At 33.1% G+C, this 6,115-nt stretch overlaps 1 long non-coding RNA gene across 2 annotated transcripts; it reads left to right on the top strand.

The window, feature by feature from the left end:
• The first annotated feature begins 3,595 nt into the window (after positions 1–3,595).
• On the top strand, positions 3,596–5,865 carry LOC102661595 (uncharacterized). Of its 2 annotated transcripts, XR_005888263.1 has the most exons (4): positions 3,596–3,724; positions 4,043–4,151; positions 4,477–4,609; positions 5,396–5,865. It is a non-coding gene; the product is annotated as an uncharacterized lncRNA (long non-coding RNA). The 2 variants fall into 2 exon arrangements; XR_418139.3 differs by lacking the exon at positions 4,477–4,609.
• Positions 5,866–6,115: the final 250 nt, after the last annotated feature.

Here is a 6,115-nt window from a genome sequence, read left to right as displayed (position 1 = left end):
CATTTGAACTAACATGTAATAGAGTGATATCTCCTGCAAGCTACCTTGTCGTGCTCTTTGATGCCTTATTTAAATTATCATACATATGCATAAGTGCAACAGTACCCCAAGCGTAAGTCCCAATTTGGGTCAAGTCACGCAATGTATCCAAGAATATCACGTGCACATATGTGACACTCTTGTTAGCAAAGAGTGTGCATCCAAGCAAATACAAAAAATATGCTCGCATTCCTACAATCCAGTGACATGCCTCGATTTTCATCTGATACAAGTCTCGCAGCCACGATAGTTGAACATAAAAGTCATGACATTGAATCGTCTCAGCTCTCGCCTTTGCAGCGCTGACCTCGAGTAATTCCACCAACATATCGACAATGTTGTCGACATGAAGTTGCTCGAAGCTATGGAACGTCCCTACGATAGGCAAATGTAGCAACGAAGCGACGTCATCCAAGGTGATAGTCACCTCTCCGATGGGCAAATGGAAACTACTAGTTTCCTTATGCCAATGTTCCACAAAAGCAAACATTAGTCCTCAATCGCCCGTATGTAGGGAACATGCGATCGAAGGACTTAGTCTCCTACCAATCACAAGGCCTTCAATCTCTAGAGCAGGCCTCCTGAACTTAGCCATCTTCCTTTCATGGGAAGATAGCTTCAACTCAGGACGTTCCTGCAAACAATAATATCAATCTTGTAACAAAAAAAAAATAAGTTGTAAACTACGTGTTTTATATTTTTTAAGAATTACATACCTTTCCATTCTACACTCTCAAAGCAATGTGATTTTGAAAATCTCTCAGAACTGATGTGTCATGGGGTCTTCTTGGAAAACCCTCAACATCAATAACACCTTCAACAGGTGGTTGTTGTTGCTCTTCCTTCAATTCCTCTGCAGCCGTCGGAGGATTCTCAACAATACGAGTTTGTTGTCACTGTCTACGGGTAGATGTGGTAGGCCTTCGCCACTGGGTGCATCATTATCATTGTCATTAGCCTCTCTCCTCCCCAGGGATTTTCCTATTGCTCGGCCAAAAGCCCACCAAGACCTCTAGTTCTAACCATTATCTGCACAAATAGTTTTTTTAAATATTTTAAATTTTTGTTTCAATCATTTTCTAAAACTGAATAATAATGTTAAAATATTTTGAATTTTTGTTTCAATCATTTTTTAAAACTAACTAACAATGTTAAAATATTTTGAATTTTTGTTTCAATCACTTTTTAAAAATATAAAACAATTTTAACATATTTTAAATTTTGGTTTCAATCATTTTTTTTAAAACTAACTAACAATTTTAACATATTTTAAATTTTGGTTTCAATCATTTTTTTAAAACTAACCAAAATTTTTAACAGATTTTTAATTTTGGTTTCAATCAATTTTTAAAACTAAAAAACAATTTTAACATATTTTAAATTTTGGTTTCAATCATTTTTTAAAACTAACTAATAATTTTAGTATATTTTAAATTTCCCTTTCAATCATTTTTTAAAACTAACATTTTTAAAATATTTTAAATTTTGTTTTCAATCATTTATTAAAAATAACTAACAATTTTAAAATATGGTTTCAATCATTTTTTTAACTAACTAAAAAATTTAAAAAAAAAATTTAATTTTTGATTTCCATCATTTTATAAAAATAACTAACAATTTTAAAATTGTTTAAAATATGGTTTTAATCTTTTTTTTAACTAACTAACAATTTTAAAATATTTTAAGTTTTTGTTTCAATCAATTTTTAAAATTTTTTAAGCTAACTAAAAATTATTTTATTTTTTTATAATTTTTTTCACCAATCTAATTTTTAATCTAATTTTTTTTTATTTCTATACCACTATAAAATAATATCACCAATCAATCCTTATAAAACTATTGCTAATATATAAAAAATTACTAAAACATAACAAGCAACAAATAAATCACAAAATAAATTTAGAATTAATTGTTTTAAAACTATATCAGAAAATAAATTAAAAGTTAAAAAAATCATACACATTGCCAATTCGTATGACTTTTTCACAAAAAATGGCCATGAATACCGGCATAAACAACACAAACGAAGGGGCAACAATGCACAAACAATCATCATACGGCCAAGAGAATACTTACCTCGAAGGAGAATGAAGAAGACGAAAGGTAGAAGAAACAACAACGAAGGAGCAGAAGCCACCAAGAAGAAGAACTAGGAATGGAGGAGCAGCACCCACGAAGGAAAAAGAAGAAGCACGAACAGAGGGAAACGGCGTGGCCAAGAGGAAGAAGAAAAGTTTTGTTTTTTTTAAGCAAAAGGTGAAGGGTAGGGCATTTTAGTCCTTTAACCTTCGTTGTTGGGTGTCCCAGCAAAAACGTTAGGTGCCCAAAGCAATGACCGATAAACAAATGGATTAAAGAAAAACAGAGGATTGTGTTCCAACAAAAGAGTAAACCTTTTTTTTTTAAATTAGGTTTTTGAAAAATCAGTTTCAAAAATATTAAAGTTGAACGTTTCTGAAAATTAGTCTCTGAAATATGTTAAAATTTTACTACTTTTTGAACTCAATTTCATTCAAGAATCTTATTTCTAAAAAAGAAAAAACTAATTTTGGACAGAACAATTATGAAAAAACAAAATGGGGTATATATGATTCCATTATATGCTTTATCGAGATGCACAATAAAATCGTATTTCTATTGTGTATTTTTTAAAACAAAAAAATACACAATGGAAATATGATTCTGTAGTATGTCTTAGTGAGTATCATAATAAAATTGTGATTCTGATATACAATTTTTCCATAAATCATGATGCACAACTAAATCATGTTGTGCAAGGGGTTGCAAAAAAAAAAAATACAACAAAATCAAGATTCTGCTGCTTACTATACAATGGAATTGATATTCCGTTAAACAACAGTTTTCGCACCTCCATGATGCAGTGGATACATGATTCCATTGTATATCGTGGGCGTGAGTAAATTTGGAATTTTTGAATGATGGTAGGGACCAATAACAATTTGGTTGGGACCAATAGCAACCCCCTTGCATCTCTTAATCTCTCCTCTTGGGCCTTCTCGGTTTGGGCCCAAAAACATCCACAATGACGAAGTGCCATCCAAGGACTTAGTACATGTTGAATTCCACCGGTTGATATGTAATTGAGTGAGGACAACATCATGTCTCTCACTAAGCTTTATGGAAGACATGTTGTGCAGTGTGATGCATGGATATTTGCATCAAAATCTGTTTCCTTGAATATTCTTAACTCAACATTTTCATTTTCTCCTCTCTTTTTTCTTCTACAATATGTAAACACAAAACATTGCATGCTAAGGGCTGTACGAGACACACGAAAAAATGTCATGAATTGATGGTATGAGGAGTAAAGTTGCGTGCCTCTACAATGATACACATAGCTTAGAATTGGACTGGACTGGACCTCATTTGCACGGAAAACCCAGGACTAAAAAAAGAGGTAAAAACTTTAACCTAAATCAACCAAGGGGATTGCTATTGACAGTACCCTTTTTTGAGTTTGAAGCAAAAAGACAAAACTGCCTCCTGTGGGAGTTCTTCCCACTCCACCCGCTCCCTTCTCTTTCCCACTTCCTCCAGTTCTCACCCACCCCACCTCACCTCTCTTTCCTCATGCTCTTTTCTCTCATCCGCTCCTTCTCCTTTTTGCTTACATGACTCCTCCTTTTTTTATTCTCCTTTGTCATTTGAAGCTCGCTAGACCAAGGTGAGGGTTTTCTCTGCATCCAATTCTCAAACAGAATTATGATTCCGTTGAGATTTTTACTGCAACGGAATCACGTTTTTGTTGTATATTTGTATAAGTAACACAACGAAAACACACTTCCGGTAAAGGGTATGGGTGTTTCTTCAACGGTAAATTAAAGAATTAACCAAATATTTTATTGACTAGACTAATTAGAAGTTTTGCTTTTAAGCTATTTTTCAAAATTGCTTTGTCATTTGTGTACGTATTGACTCTTATCAGTATTATATTTGTTGTCATCATTTTATTTACTAAACAAATTTTTAAATGAGGTTTCAGGGTCGGTGTTATGCATCTTTAACTTTTCTTCATGAGAGGATGACATGGTGCATAGCGGGATGACATGATCCAGAAATTACAAGAACAACAAAGTTTTGCAGACTTCCAGGTGAGTTTGAACTATTGGTGCTTTGGTCACTTAGAACCAACTATTGGACCAACATTTTAGATAAAAACAATTATGCCACTTAGGGTTATAATTCCTAAGCCAGTCAAATTTGCTCTCAAATTCCCTCTTAAGATTTAACTGAGCATGTAATCAGATTTCTAGTAATCATTATAGTCAGGGGGACAAGTTTTAACTATCCTAATACTCAACTTGATGCATTAAATTCTATATTTTATCATCTACTAAGTCTTTTTAGATTAATTAATTTAATTGCAAGTGAGTTTAATTATCACTTTTTGATCTAAGTGTGCTTGTCCTGACTTAGGTTAAATGAAGAAGTCAGTCCATTGTTTCCTTTGACGGCTACTCTTACAGCTGGATTCTTAACTTTAGTTGCTTCCCATGGTTTTGATACTACAAGAAATAAATCACAATTTATTGTGCTGCTTATTCACATGGTATCATCTTGATAGTCATCACGTTGTGTTTCCATATACTTGCATCCCAAAAGTTTAGTACTGATATCTAGTTATTTTGTATTTGAAATTTAGATTTGTGAGTTATTTGACGAATTGGTTTGCTGTATTTGTGATGTATAAATGCTTACATAACTCTTTGAGCTAAATCTCTCGCTCTCTTTCTCTCTCTCTCTATGCTTGGACTGAAAATGGATTTGACTGTGCTAAATTACTTACAGAAATTCATGTAAATGAGTGAATCAGGTTTGTGATATATAAAGAATAATAATCACATAGATAGATATCATTTATTCAAAGAAGCGTTATCTATAAATAGATATCGGCAATATACGTACATAGCTCTTCAAAATCACTATCTTGTAGGGAAAATAAGCACTATCTATAATGAATTTTGGCGTAGTGACTAAAGTGACTAATGGCGCTGATTATCCATAGCCATTATCGAAAAGTTGACACTGATCTTCAGAAATTTTCTTTTCTCCCAGTGGCCACGGTTATTTCCCAGGGTCATGATTGACATGCATGGCTGTGGATATTTACGCGGTGTCAAAAATCTTTTTTTAAAATTGCACAACTTAGTCCCTTTTCACTTTAATTCACTTGATTACCTTGATAATTGGTGTGCATAGTTTCATTTGAATTATATTTAACACAAGAATTATATGCTTTTTCCTTAATTTTTGCCTAGTTTAGTTTCAATTAGTCAGAATTTAGTGTCTTATAGAACTTTAGGCCTCTAAATAAAACTTAAGATTTTTCTTTTAGTTTTGTGCCTTTTGTAGGGTTTTTGGAACACTAAAAGAGAAAGAGGAAGTTGTCACAACAAAGAAGACTTGCTCAGTGAGTTATGCTTGCCTAGCGAGGGAGGTTGTTTTGAAGAGGACACGTGATATCTTAGAAATGAAGGAAGATGGTCTAGATCATTTTCACAGCTTGCCTACTGAGTAGAACAAACTGAAGAGTGACCTTTGGAATTCTCAAAGAATTCGTCTTACGCGTTCTCTTAAGTGACAAGACAAAGGCCTTGAACCCATTATAAGGGGGACACTCCCTTGAGATCAAAGGGAATCAACTTAGGGCACAATGAAGAATGAAGACAGAGAGCACTCTAGGCTTCTTCTTCCTTGTTTCTCATCATTTTCTCTCCTTCCACTCTTGTATTTCTTCATTTTGTAAGACCTCTCATGACAATGAGAGGCTAAATCACTCATTGTTGGAGGCTTGGTGCACTAAACACTATGATGTAATTATCTTTATTATCTATTCAATATTATTTTCAGTTTTATTGCACACTTTCTTTATTATTGTCCTGCTATGGTTTGATTATCCATATGCATGTTTATTGTCCTTGCCATAATAAATGACTATGACATAAAAACTCACATAGAAATCACTATCATAATTGAGTTTGCAAAAATAACTTAAGTCTTATTTATTTAAAACTGAGTTTTCATGCATAAACATACTTCTAGATGTAACCAAACA

Source organism: Glycine max, chromosome 14 (assembly GCF_000004515.6).
Source record: "Glycine max cultivar Williams 82 chromosome 14, Glycine_max_v4.0, whole genome shotgun sequence".
NCBI classification, from domain to species: Eukaryota; Viridiplantae; Streptophyta; class Magnoliopsida; order Fabales; family Fabaceae; genus Glycine; species Glycine max.
The sequence above is the reverse complement of the archived record's forward strand: the minus strand, read 5'-3'. Positions and strand labels throughout refer to the sequence as shown.